Source organism: Phalacrocorax carbo, chromosome 6 (genome assembly GCF_963921805.1).
Source record: "Phalacrocorax carbo chromosome 6, bPhaCar2.1, whole genome shotgun sequence".
Classification (NCBI taxonomy): Eukaryota; Metazoa; Chordata; class Aves; order Suliformes; family Phalacrocoracidae; genus Phalacrocorax; species Phalacrocorax carbo.
Genome location: NC_087518.1, coordinates 14,167,041 through 14,180,746, shown reverse-complemented (window position 1 = coordinate 14,180,746; position 13,706 = coordinate 14,167,041). Strand labels below are relative to the sequence as shown.

Sequence of the window (13,706 nt, the reverse complement as noted above, 5' to 3'; positions counted from 1 at the left end):
TCTGTCAGAATATATATATTATTTACTTTTTAAAAAAAACTCTATCACTCGGCTCTTGCCTAGGCTGTGTGGCAGGGCTATCCCACAGAAGCAGCTGAGGAGTCAAGAGACTCAGTAGTTAAAAGATTTCTTCTTTTCTCGCCTCCAAAGGGCTGCCTCTGGCACCACCAGAGGAAGTCACCCAGTGTTTTGTTCTCATAAACTGCCCCTTTGATCAGCTGCAATTTTAGTGGATCAAACAGCACTGAGGACGTAAACGCAAATCCCAGGACATGCTATGAAGGGCAGGGAAGTAGTGTCTCCAGTACAAGTTGGCAAAGCCTTGGTCGTCACAGCCAGGAAACAGCCCCCCCACCCTGACACAACCTGAAACCCCTGGTGGGCATCTCCAAATTGGCGCAATGTCCTGAGCCAACAGTTTGGCTGGAGCAAGTCTCCTGGGACATGGCTTGATAGCAAGCCCTGCCAGCGTGCCAGACCACAGCACCAGGGCTGTGCTGCTGAACCCTGGGCACACAGGAGTTTCCTGCACCATACTAGCTGGTGTCAGCTGCTCCATGGCTGCTTCCTGTTGCCCAGCTCCTTCCTTTCATTTGGGAACTCACAGGGAGCCCCCATAGCTGCTGTCTGGGGTAATCCCCATCCCTGAGCAGTGGAGCAACCTGCTCAGAGGTATCCAACCCCACCCTGGAGCCGGACACTGGATAAAAGCCAGTTATGAGCCTCAGCAAACCATCCATGCTCATCCTCCTGGGCACACAGAGAAAGGCTTGGGTGGAAAATGAGATCCTCTAGACATCACACTGTACCATAACATTGCATGTTTGACATATTTTTTCCACATATAGAAAGCAAGGGGCAGGAGCTGAGCACATGGTTGCTTAGCAGAGACCTGAATGGTCCCAACATCTGGTCTCCCCATAAAATACTTAAATACATACCAAACCAACATGGTCCTTACATCTTAAAAGTGCATTGATCTGGGAGCAACTTCCCTATAAAGCCAGCTTTCCAACTGTTTAGTGCCATGAAAATGCAGCCCCATGTAGAGTCTCTGCTGGCTAATAAGGGATTAAGTGTACATTCTGCTCTTTCCCTCCATGGTAGCACTAACCATCCCTTTGCTCTACCAGGTCAAGTCTTTGCACACACATTTTCAGCAGCCTTGGAAAGCCCAGAAAATCTGTGGGACGGGCACAACCTGAGCTCTCATGACTGGTGTGCACAGAAGAGTGTGCGTGAGATAGTAGGGTCTCTTGTGCCCCCAAAAAAAGGGAGTAAAGGGGCTGCTGGTGGACTGGATGAGGCAAGCCAGCATGGGGGACAGAGCACAGTCCCCCTCCATTCAGCCACCATCCCCTCCATCATAGGGACACCAGCCTCCACAATCAACTTGGCCCACACATCCCTTCTCAGCTACCTTTTCCCAGGTCTCAAGCTGACTAATGCCCATGGCTCCCAGCTCATGGCTAGTAAGCTAATCTGGCTGGTTTTGGTGCTTTTCTTAAATCCCAGCTGCTGGAGTCAGGGGAGCTTTTGTTTGGTTATGATTTATATCACAAGGGTATTCTAGCCCTTGGGATTACAGAAAGACCACCCCCTCTGGCTCCAAAAAAAAAGCAGGCAGATGAAAACAACACCAAAATGTTCATTTTTTGTCAAATTTCTTGATTTCTGGTCATTCACACCAACCACAGAGTAGAGACAGGTTGAACCCCCATGGGCAGATACTTGGGTTGGGCAGGGAAAGACGACACTATCTTTAGATAAAACCATACAGAAGATAAAGGCATACAACATATGAGCCAGGGATGGTGCTGGACCAGGCTGTGTGGGAGCTGGAGGACAATACCACTCCATCAGAGGGCTTGCCATGGAGAAGGGTGGCTGCTGATGCTGGGCAGAGAGACTGCATGCCCGTGGGCTGCCTGCTGCCATGGGCCAGGAACAAGCCCTAGCAGGCCCTTTGCCACTTGGTGTGGACCAGCCTTAAGCATATTTCCACACAGCTGGAGGGAAACCCCAGCTGCAGTCCTGAAAAATAACAAATAATAAAAGTGGCTGTGAGCAGCAGCAGGGCTGGCAGGAAACATTCCCAGTAGCAGCTGCTTCCTGAGTGCGACATTTATTTGATCCCCTGGCACCATCTGGGCCATGCCCCACTCTTTGTTTTCATTAAGAGTTTAGAAAAACAATTCAGCTTTGACTAATTGCTCTTTAAGGTCCCAGGCTCACCCTTTCTCCTCCCCCCACATTTCCTCTCCCAACCCCTCACCCTCCATCCATGCCCTCCATACCCTCCAGCCAACTCCTGGCCCTTCCACCCATGCCACACATTCCCTTTTGTCCCCATGTTTCCAGAGGTACCTGGTGTCTCCCAGTGCCAGGCGAGACACGTCTTCGTATGCTGCCCCCCATGAACATCCTCCTTTGCACTGGCGGCACTGGCACAGACACAGCGACACATGCCACAATGTGCCAGGCTTACCCTGAAATACATTGCAGCGATGTGCTGGGTCAGAGCCACGTGCCCCTTGGCAAGGAAGACAAGGCAGATCACTGACAGCTCAGCAGCACCATCCAGGACCACTATGCTGTGCTGTGCGCGGATGCCTCCCAGGTCCTGTGGGCTGGGAGCTGCGGTGCCCTACCCAGACCCCTCACAGTCCTCTTTCCACCTCCAATACGAGCACATTGACTGGGGGAAGCAGCCCTGCAACCCAGCCCAGAGAGGGAGCCTGTTTTGTTGGATGCGTATTTTCCACCCTGGAATAATTAGAGAGAAAAATGTCAAGCCTTGATGTGAAATCCTTGCCATGCCAGGAGGGGGGTTGTTATTACACAGGACTTGCGTGTTCCCCCTTCACCCCATGTCCTCCACTGATGGCTTTAGCAGGATTCGCAGGGAGGACAAGGAACCAGAGGAATTCCGGCCCCCTAATTACACTTGCTGGGAGGAATTTGCTTTTGCAATATCCCTGCTGAGTTAGCCTAACAAGCATGGAGACGAGCCTTTCTTATTTAATTAGCAGCTCCACCGTGAAGTTCCCTCCACAGCACGCACATGCTGGCTCCCCCCGCCTTGAGTGCCGCGCCGGTATTTGTTCCCTCTCCCCTCACCCTTTGCCCTTTGCAATCCTCTGCGAAGCTCAAAGCACTTTTACGCCTTCCTACTCCCACTTTCCGGTCCTAAAAAGTGTGCTTGGGTCGAGGCAGTGGCTCTGTTTCCTCGCTCCTTCCTAACAAACGCTTCCTGCTCCTTGCTGCCTGCGATTATGTGGTGCTCACGAAGCGCTGGGATTTCCTTCCCTGGAAACACCACTGGCTCCCACTGTGCTCTCCTCTCAGAGGGCTGGGTAACTCATTACTCCAGCCCTACAATCTCAGCTGGGAAAGCAGCCGTGCGGGAAACCGCAGCCACCAGCCACACTCCTGCTTCCTACAGCGGCAGGTTGGCAGAGGTCTGATCCCTCCATAGGGGGGGATCAGCGAGAGAAAGCTGGGAGTGGAGTTTGGGTTGGGTTTTTTTTTTTAAGCAAGTGGGGCTTGCCGCTGGACTGAGGTGGCAGGGACACGGGGGCTGCACTCACACAGGCTTGCTGCAAGCCTCTTTGGACCCATCAAAGCCTGTGGGCTGGTTTGTGCTCGAGGGGCTTGGTGAAACTCACAGGTAGAGCTTGGCTTTTAAACAGTGATCAGTCTGCTTCCAGGTGTGCTGTGAAAGGTAGCCAAGGCAGCAGAGAGATTGCTGGTGGGCCAGACTTAAGCTGGCAAGCTTACACTTCCAGCACCTGCACTGTCATTGGAAAAATACTGAGGGTTTGCAAGCTGAACCAGACCGACCCTCTCCCCATGGCAGAGCTGTGCTGGAAAAAGGCTGCAGCAAAGAGGCTTGCTCTGTTCACCAGGGTAGTTAGACTTGTACTAGAATGAGAGATAACAGAAAAATAAGTTTTCTGGGCCTAGAGAATACATTGCACTGGCCTCACAATGTTGGTTGGGAACCTGAGATTTTCCCCTGTGTGAGCTGTGGGGCTTCAGCTGCTCCGGTTTACACTCCTATGCCATGTTGGCATGTGTCAGTTTCAAACAAGAACACCAGGACCCTCTTTCTATCTCAACAGTGGCCCAGTGGGACTTTTCTCACCACCTGTACCCATCTGCTTTTCCCCCTTGCCAGTTGTGCCAGCCCAGCTTGGTAGCAGGAGCTCCTGCAGCCATCCCACCCCTCACACTGCCACTGACAATGCTCAGCACTATCCAAAACGTCTGTTACAACACTTCCTAGCACCCCAAGAGGGAAATCTCATCCGCACGCTAAAAGAAAGAACAGGCCGACACAGCAGCAATGTCTCAACCAAGGGCAACAGCAGTGTTTTTTGCATGGCTGCAAGATGCCAGAGGAAATGTAGCCACGACACGAGCATTAGATGGGCTCTCTGGTGCAGGGGTAAACTTGGACATGAGTAACTTGCAGAGGATCAAGCTCACCTGGTGGGCTGTCGGAGGAGAACAAAGCTGAAAACCCTCTCAGAGACTCACTGTTGCGCCAGTGCAGAGCCTGGGCTTCTTTAATCGGCACATTGATTAACTGAACAAGATGTGGGCATAAGTGAGGGGGAAACACAGAGATCTAGGAGGAAAGCAAATATAATTGTGATAATTACTAATCAGTCAAGGTCTTACCAGCTAAAGCACAAACACCTTAAAGGAAATAACCCAAAGCATAGGTATGGAGGAGGTTTTGGGACAAGAGATGAAGGGTCAACTCCCTGCCTGGATTGCAGTCAGCAGGACAGGCAGGAGAAAACCCCAGTGGAGGGGGCATGGTAATAAGCCCCCTCTTGGCTGTAGCCCTGCTGGTGGATGGGAGTGGAGGAGAGGAAATAATGCCCTCCCTTAGGCATGGGTCCAATGCCAACTGTCCTAACACATGGCAGCTCGGGTTTCCCAGGGCCAAACCCCAGGAGGTGCAGAGCAGAGGTGCACAAGGAGACGGGACCCCTGTGAGCAGCATAGGTGAGTGGCATGGAGCAGACATGCTGGGACGAGCCCGCAGTGGGAGAGGAGCAATGGGGTACTGCCATGGGGGCATGGGGCTCCATCTGGGACTCACTGCCATGGGGCACTGCTTGTTGCCACACTGAGGTCACCTAAAACATGTATGTGCTGTCTGCTGTTGCTGTTAGCTGTTGACTCACCGCGGCATAACCCAACATGGTGCGATTGCACCCACTGGGGTGCAATCATTGCCAGTGGGACTGCAGCGGGTGGCTGCTGGGCTGCATCCCACCCTGCACCGAGGACCAAAGCCACCAAGCATTGCTTTGCTCCCATCCCTGAGAGCAGGGGCCCTGCAGCCCCAGGGCTGCATCCAGCCTTGTGGCAGGCACTGCTCGGGGCGGAGGCACTCCCGGCACGCTGCAGGAAGCATGACTCGGGTTTCCAGCACGCAGGAATGCCGGGCAGCACGGCGGCCAGCTTCCTGCTGCACACTTCCTGCTCCCGTCCCTGCCCCCTGCCATGGCCCCGGCCTTACTGGAAACCCTGAGTGCTGCCCAATGCGCCCAGCCCAGCCACAAGCACCGTCCAGGTGGCAAAGGGCTGGGGCAAGCCACGGCCTCGCTCTCCCCCTTCCTCTCTGTTTTGTGCTGCTGCTGGAACATGGGGCTTGTTTTCTTTCCATAGGGATATGAAAAAGAATGGGATGGCAAGGGCAAAGGGAAGGAATGGCACAAGCCCTGGCAGTGGGAGACAACATCAGCATTTGAGGCCATGGGGAGTGCAAGCCAACCCATCCTGCTTAGTGCCTGGACTTTTGGGTCAGGCCCTTTCTGTGGAGATCATCTAGCATGCTCTCACATGATTTGCAGCAGCATCAGCCAAGAAGAGAGTTCATCCCTGCGGTGTTTGGGGTCCCAGAGCTGTGCTGACTGCCTGGTGGGAGCATAGATCTTCTTTCTGCTTGCCATCCAGCCTCCCCTCCCATCACCAAGGCTCGCTCCCAGGGGACCAGCTCTGTCTCTTCCCTCCCCGTTGTATACTCAGCCCAGCCCAAACCCGCTGTCTCTTGCTCTTCAACATCCACCTCCTCTTATACAGGCTCCTTTCCCAGCCTCGATCACTGCCCCTGGGGGATGCTGTAACCTCCTTGGGAGCCACCTTAGCCCCAAAGCTGCTCAGAAACACCACAGATCAAATCTCTCCAGCTCAGGTCCTTTCATATAGCCTGGTCTCACCTCAACCTCATCTCTGCAGTGGAGATGTCTCCTCATCAGAGGGCCCTGCAGGGTCCCCACTTTGCAGCTCAAACCTCATTCCCAATACCAGTCCTCTCCTTGCAGGGCAGCCCCAAGCCTCCTTGCCCTTTTCCTCTTTCACCTCACTCTGAGGATGGGAAAACTCATCCTACCTGTCTTCCAGGTATCCCCAGCCCTTCCTTGATATTTTGAGCAGGAGTCAGCTGCAAGCTTACACCCTACAATTGGCATCATCCAACAGCTAAAGGTCTTCCCCAGGCCAGACAGCAGCCACCCGGCTCTGCCACAGAACACCAGGGATGCCAGTCCCCAGCCAGACACCAAATCAGTGTCACTTAAAATGCATCTCAGCAGGCCTGGCAGGAGCATTGTGCACTGTAGGCAACCACCTAATCTCCCCAGAGACAGTCCTTCAAGGCTGTTCCTGTTCAGGCGCTGATAAAAATCTGACCAAGATGTTTTCAACAGTAAGCCAGGAGTGATTACAAAGCAACCGTCCCCTACCCTCCAGCTGGGAAACTCAGCCTGGAGTTTTCTTTAGAAACAGGGATTTTTTAATTATTATTATTTTAATCTTTGGTGTTAGTATGACCTGTTGGTGGGGGAGTCCCAAACCTTGCTGCCTGGGACTGGGAGAAGGGAGAGGGATGGACCAGAGGAGAGGCAGAGATCTCTCACTCAGGCAGCAGTGGGCAGGGACGGGACTTGGGCTTATCTCCAGCAAAGCCAGGCAACCTTTTCGCCTCTGGGAGAGCTCCACCCACACTAACCCCCAGGGAGCAGTGTGGGGAAAGAGAGGACAGCAAATCAAAATGAAGCAGTAGCTCCTGAGATTGGTTTTGACCTCTGGTACCCTTTGGGTGCAGGCACTGCACAGGTATGGTTGCACTTGCATCTCAGACAATAAGTAACCCCAATGCAGACACACGGCTGGCATCACGACAGTGCCTGTAGCTCTGCCGTGTAGAGAGGTCAGCAACTGCATCTGTCATGGCCCATCCTTCTCCACCAGGCTCTCACACCGATGGTGTTTGCCATGGCCCCATGGCAGAGTGCTGTGCCTGAAGGAGCTGCACACAGTGTTGTGCTCATCCCTACCTGTTCCTTCCTGCTGTTGGCAGGATAAGAGTGCGGCATGAGTTGGCTCCCCAGAGGGGTGAGGAGTCCCATCCCTGGAGGTCTGCAGGACTTGACTGAGCAAAGCCAGAGCTGAGCTGCTCTAGTGCCAACAACAGTCCTGGAGCCCTCCAGGAGCTGCTTCCAGCCAATGACTCCAAGATTGACCCTCCTCCGCTGCTGCTGCGCCAGCTGAAAAGATACCTGCCCTGGAGCTGCAGGCAAAGATGCTTATGTGATGGATCCCAGATTCATGTTGGTGAAACTTATCAGGCTTGACAAAGACCTGCACTGCAATAAAATTAGTTAAGTCACCCCAGGTAGCTTTGATCCCCTCAACTGGGGAGGTATAACACAAACCCATCAGTACAGAGATGGGCTCTGCATCAAGGCAGGCAGCACCCAGGCAGCAGCAACCACATGTCCATGCTGGACACCACATGCTCTCCAAAGCCAGGTCTGCCACGTGCCCATGCAGCCCTCACTGTAGCATCAGCCTGTGACAGCTCCACAGCACCAACACCCAGCACTGCTTGTGCAGCTCATGGGATTTATGTATGCAGTTAGCCAATAATTAAAAAACTACCTCCAACAAAAAAAAAATCCTATCACAGATAAAGTATTTGGCATGAGGGTGGAAGAGACAGCATTTTTGGCTGGAGGATTTAAATACCTTCTCTTTATAGTGCTGCCAACCCCAGCACAAACATGTCAGTGCATGAAAACTATTCTGTGAAATTCAGCAGGCTCATGAGCCAAAGACATTAAGGGTGAAAACTGACCAAAACACCCTGGAAAGTAAATCACATAAGAAAAAAAAAAACCAACCTAGATAAACCTGAGTGTGACAGCAAGATCCCGAGAAGAACAGAACTAGCCCAGCACTGGGACATTAAGTCCTCCCCAAGCAGCTCTGTCTCTGCCACTGTGAGTTTGGCTCAGCCTCAAGGTTGGACTCAGTGCATGCACTGACTGTGGTCTGGCCAAATAAAGGATTTAATTAGCACTTCAGCTAGCAGAGAAGGTATCACTAGTTGATCTTGGGAAGCAACAGGTATTTTTAAAAACAGCCTGTTTTAATTCTCAGAACCATAGGGAAATTACAAACCAGTCACTTGACCATCAGAGAAAAATTAAAAGTCCAACTTCAGTGACAACAAAAATAACCCAAAGTCACGATGTGCAATAAACAGCACAGGGAGCAGAAGGCTCTTTGAACAGGTTTTTTAATCTCCTCTCCCCTCTGTTCATAATATTGCCTTTATTATTTTCTGATGCAGAGCCTGATTCTCACAAGTGCAGCGGATGCTGACAGCAAGGTAATGGAGCAGTGGCAATTTCTCTCAGGCAGACCTCAGGGATTTTAATATGCCTGCAGAGAGTGAGATGGGCAAGAGGTGGCTCAGGAGAAGAGAGTGAACTGGGTAGGAGGTGCCATGCAATAAGGTGCAATAAAGCTGTGGTGATAAAGAGGCTGCCATGCCGAGCAGGGTTCGTCAGTGATGGATGAGCGATAGCTGCTCGCACAAGTGCTGTGTCCCTTCCCAGTGCACTGTAGTGTCTGCCTCAGCCATTGGGTTTGCTGGGGAAGGTGCCCCAAGGACAGGGATGGGTAAGGGTGGTGAGACCCATGTCCTGTGGTCCTTTACCCAAGTCTGCCTACGGCTGAAGATTACCAGTCCATCCTTGCAACCCTTCATGTTCTTGCCAGTCCAGGAGGTCCAGGCTGTTGCCTAAGTGCCCCCTTGCAGCCAAGGTCCCACTTATTTGGGAGGGCAACTAGCAAGAGCTCCAAAGAACAGAGAACACCAGCCCATATGTTGTCTCCACGAGCCTCTCTGCACATGGGCAGGTAGAGTCCTGCTCCCCATTTGGTGTTGGGTTCCCTTTTAGTTGAAAAAAGCCAGCCAGCTGCATAGGAATAGCATGAATACCCTTGTTCCTGCAAACACCTCCAATCCCCTTCTGTCCTCTGGCTTTGAGTCCCTACAGCATCCTCTGACCTGCACAACATCCTTCTCCTGCAAGGGAGATACCTGGGGTCTCCAGCTGCTACAGCTCCTTCTCACACATGCTTGCTGGTGTCAGTTGTGGTGGCACAGGCTGTCTCGTGCTAGGAGTCTGAATACACTGCGCTGACTGACACAGAGAACAACCTGGGCCACGAAAGCCATGGGAAGGTCTCTGCTGGGTTAAGAAAAAGGAAATGTGTTGAGATCTGAACAACGTCTATCATGTTCCCATCCCATGTCTGGCCTCTCAGAGCTACTATTACCATCATCTCTGCCACATTTCCCCACTGAGCTTTGGATGGCCATTCACAATCACCAAGATTTTGACCACTGGAGTGAAACCAGCAGTGCTGACAGACACTGAAGAGGAATATTTAATGGTAGGACATAAGTGGCAATGCAACAGATCTGGTCTGAACAGCAAAGGGTGATGGAAGAATGGTCATACCCCATCCGCCCCCACACAAGAGCACCCTCTGCAAGGGAAAGCTCTCCTGGTGCCTACAGCCCCTGTACTGCCTGTCTGTGCCCTTCTGCCTGACAGCAGGACACGTGACTGCGGCTGGAGTGATGGATGGGGCCGGAGTCTCTCTTTAATAGTATCTCACAGTGGTTTCCGTAAGTTGATGGAGATTGCACAACACTACCAACTGCCATGCCGGATATATTTTGCAACCAGGGCTTCTATGCCACATCTGTAGGATGATATGCCAGAGCCTTCTGAGGAGGTCTGGGGAAGTTTGAGTACAGGAAGAAAAAAAGAAAGAAAAAGAAAAGGAAAAGAAAAAAGTCAACAAATCTCTTTCCATAGCAGCTATTTTGGTGAGGCACCCTGGGGTGAGGGGAGCCAGTACCAGCCAGCTTTTGAGGCACAGCAGCCCAGCAAGCTTGCTCACAGCTCTGCCCACCCCCAGCAGCTGGGAGAAGGTCCCTTTCCCATAAGTGGGTGGCAGCACACCATGAAACGCCCAGATGAGGGTTACAGACGTGGCCTGCACTCACCGAGGAGTAGCTGCAAGACAGAGCTTGAGGTGGCACCAACCTACCTGGGGAATAAGCACTGCTGAAGTGCAATGGAGGCATTGGCCAGCTGCCAAGGGTGGCTGCAGGTTGTCCAAGCTGATAGCCCTAGGAAACACCATCCCTGTCACCAAGGTTCAGTGGCTTATGCTGGACGGTGAAAGCTCCCATGGCCTGAGCTCACACCATCTCCCATCTTCTTGGCCTCTTTCTAGAAGAGGGAAAGGGACTGCAGGATACACAGACTGGACTGGAAGATATTGGTGAAGTTCAAAGAGGCACCAGCCCAGCTGATACCTCATGCATCCTCACAGCAGTGAGCAGTGGCCCAAAGAAACATTGACTCTCAACATCAACCCGCACATTGGCATCGCATCTCACAACCCTCAATCTTAAAATATATCTTAAAATAGACAGCACAATCCCAAATACAAATGAGCTCACCCCACAAAATAAGGTAACCTTGGAAAAATGTTGGGCCTACCATAAAAGCCAGCATGGTGACTCCATCAGATTAAGGAGGCCAGGGAAAGAGGACTCCAGGATTGTTGTGTTCCTGGACTCAGACATGCAACCATCAGCTCCTGACTGAGGAGGAAAGAGAATCTCTGACACAGAGGACTTAAAGGACTCCAGAGACCAAAGCAGGCCACAGGGAGAGGAGCGCCTTGCAGGGGCAAGACACCAAAGACACAGGCTGGCTTCCCTGTGCAACAGCCACTCATCAGTGAGGAGGCATGGGTACAGATGGAAGCATGAGGTCAAGGCTTCAAAGATGCTCAGGGCATAAGTGGCTAAAAATGAAAGTGCTGGGACACTTTTTCAGCCTGCAGTTGACAATGGGAATGAGATAACGTCAGAAATCCTAAGCAGAGAGCATCTCTTGCAGAAGATTGATTATGCCAGCAAGGAACAAAGCCAAAAACATCACATCAGCTCCTATCCCATTGGAGCTGAGCTCTGCCACATGTGTGACCCCTACTTGCTGACCAATATGGGTCCAGTCATGGGTTCCCCATCACCAATGAGCCAGACCCAGTGCTTTTCACATCACCCCCCTACCCTGTGCTGGATCTCCCTGCCCCCACCCCAGGACTGGCCAAGCCAGGTTGCAAGCAGCAGATTTGTCCCCAAATCTAATGGGTTGAAGACCCTTCATGTACCAGCTAGGTCTCTCTTGTTCTTTATGGTTGTTAAGGAAACCTTATTAAAACCCAGTAAGAAATTACTCGATAGTAGACCTGCTAAGGACTCCCCAGGTGTTTTGCAACTCATCCATCTTCTCCAGCTCTGCCAACCTGAGCACAGACCTCTGAACAACCATGGCCTGAGAGTAATTGAAGAGCAGAGAGCTCATTAAGCAGGCATGTCTCACTGCCATGGGATGGGGAAGGGCTCATTGAATTACCTCTTACCCCAAGGTAAATGCACCTGAGGAGCCACATTCCCCTATGGAATGAGGGAGAGGACACACTATGCTGATTTTTTTAGTTGCTTGCTCTGGAAGTGCTCTTGGGCAGCAGTCAGCACTCCAGCTGCAGGGCAGATGTTAGCAGCTGAGGAGAAAGCTTGGGGTCTCCCAAGGGTGCTCATTGCAGGCTGCAGGACTGCCTGCCCTCCCATCAGCTAACCCAGCAACGACCTGACCAACCCCTTTCCTCACAGACCCTCCACTCCTTAGAGACAGCTGGAAGCAATTCCTTTTTCCCTTTTTCAGATGGGATCTGGACTCCCAGGTGCTCACATCAAGCAGTGGACTCACTCATTTGCCTCCTCCAGCAGCTCCCTCTATTTTGCAAAGACCATCCTTGTTGTAGTGCTCCTGGCACTTGCCCATGTACCTCAGAACCAGCATCACCCCATGCTGGGAGCCTTTGCTTGTGGACTTGTTCAATGGCTTAAATCAGAAGCACTGGAGTCCTTACATGCTCCTGTAAGCCTCAGCTACCCCAGTGGTGCTTTGGTGGTCTGGCTAATCCTGATCACACTGCCTGTGCCTGCATCCTCTCTTTTTAGGTGTCTTGGTGCCACCTCTGGACAAGCAGGTATGCAGCTCATGGGCTGAAACGAGGCTCTCCTCTCCCCTTAATTGCATAGGTGAAACAAAAATGGGACCATCCTTATCCTAGCAACTTTCCCCTCATTTTGAGGAACCACCTGGGAACACACAGGCAACAGAGCTGGCTGCTCCCTGCAAAAGCAAGCACCAACTTTCCTTTGATGCCTCAGTCCAGCCTGATTTCGTGCCATTCAGAGGTGCAGATAACCCAAACCTTGGTCACTGGTTGCCTGGGATGTGCTGCCCAGCCTCTTCACCTAAGGCCAGCCCTTCTCAGAACTGCCATGCTAACGCTCCCCATTGCACTCTGCTTATGATGCCATCAGCAACACCCACCAAGTTAGTTATTATTTGTTGCTGCTGCTGCTGCCCGATGCCCTCTGAGCAGGTTAAACAGCCAAAATGTTCCCTGTGGGGCTTGGGCTGAAGACAGCAGGACTGTGCATGTCCAGAGTACAAGCACATGAACCCACTTGAGAATGGGGACCTCAGACAGGACCCACAACATGGGGAGCAATGGTGTTGGAGGAATAATATGGAAAATACTGCCTTCAAATTTCCGTACGCACCCTCACTCTTGGGCGGGGGGGAAGAAAAGGGAAGGGAAAAAAGTATCCTTTTCAAAGCAAGGATGTGGTAAGGCCCAAATAGCCTCCCCTGACACATGCACCAGGATGCAAAGATGCTGTTTTTTCCGGGAAGAAAGAATGGATTTTGCGGTCTCCTCTATTTAATGAGGAATTCATCTTACTTCTCTGCAGGCAAAGGCAGCTCAGCATTGCCAGCACCACAGCTCCACATCCCTGGTCTCTGCCCCATGCCTCAGTTTCCCCACCAGTAGATCAGGTTGATGTTCTTCTATGGCAGAGCCATGCAGTGAGGCCTAATCCATAGCTGTCAAGCCCTTGGAGACCTTCACACCTTCCACCATCAGTCACCATCTAAAATACAAACACAGGGTTTTTGCAGTGCAAAGAGCAGGTCCCAGGCAGGGAGACACTCTGACCTTCAAGGCTCGGACCCTCTCCCCACTCACCTCCCCTCTTCCAGCAACCGGCTCCTTTCCCTCATCTCCTTCCTGCACAGGCCAGAAATGAAGCCAAGCTAATAATTCAGATGACAGAATTAAACTGATCCTGATTAGAAAAAGCCTTTACCCTGAAGAGAGCAAAATCTGGCTCTGTGCTGCCTGTAATCCAATAGTCTCCCACGGCCGTGCAGCAAAACTGAAATCTGCCT

At 52.0% G+C, this 13,706-nt stretch overlaps 1 long non-coding RNA gene across 1 annotated transcript; it reads right to left on the bottom strand.

Moving 5' to 3' along the window:
- Positions 1–1,709: 1,709 nt before the first annotated feature.
- On the bottom strand, positions 1,710–13,400 carry LOC135314056 (uncharacterized). Its single transcript, XR_010373542.1, has 6 exons — positions 13,219–13,400; positions 10,893–10,992; positions 10,435–10,619; positions 4,492–4,633; positions 2,489–2,766; positions 1,710–2,034 (listed from the first exon to the last, which is right to left on the bottom strand). It is a non-coding gene; the product is annotated as an uncharacterized LOC135314056 (long non-coding RNA).
- Between the last annotated feature and the right edge of the window lie 306 nt (positions 13,401–13,706).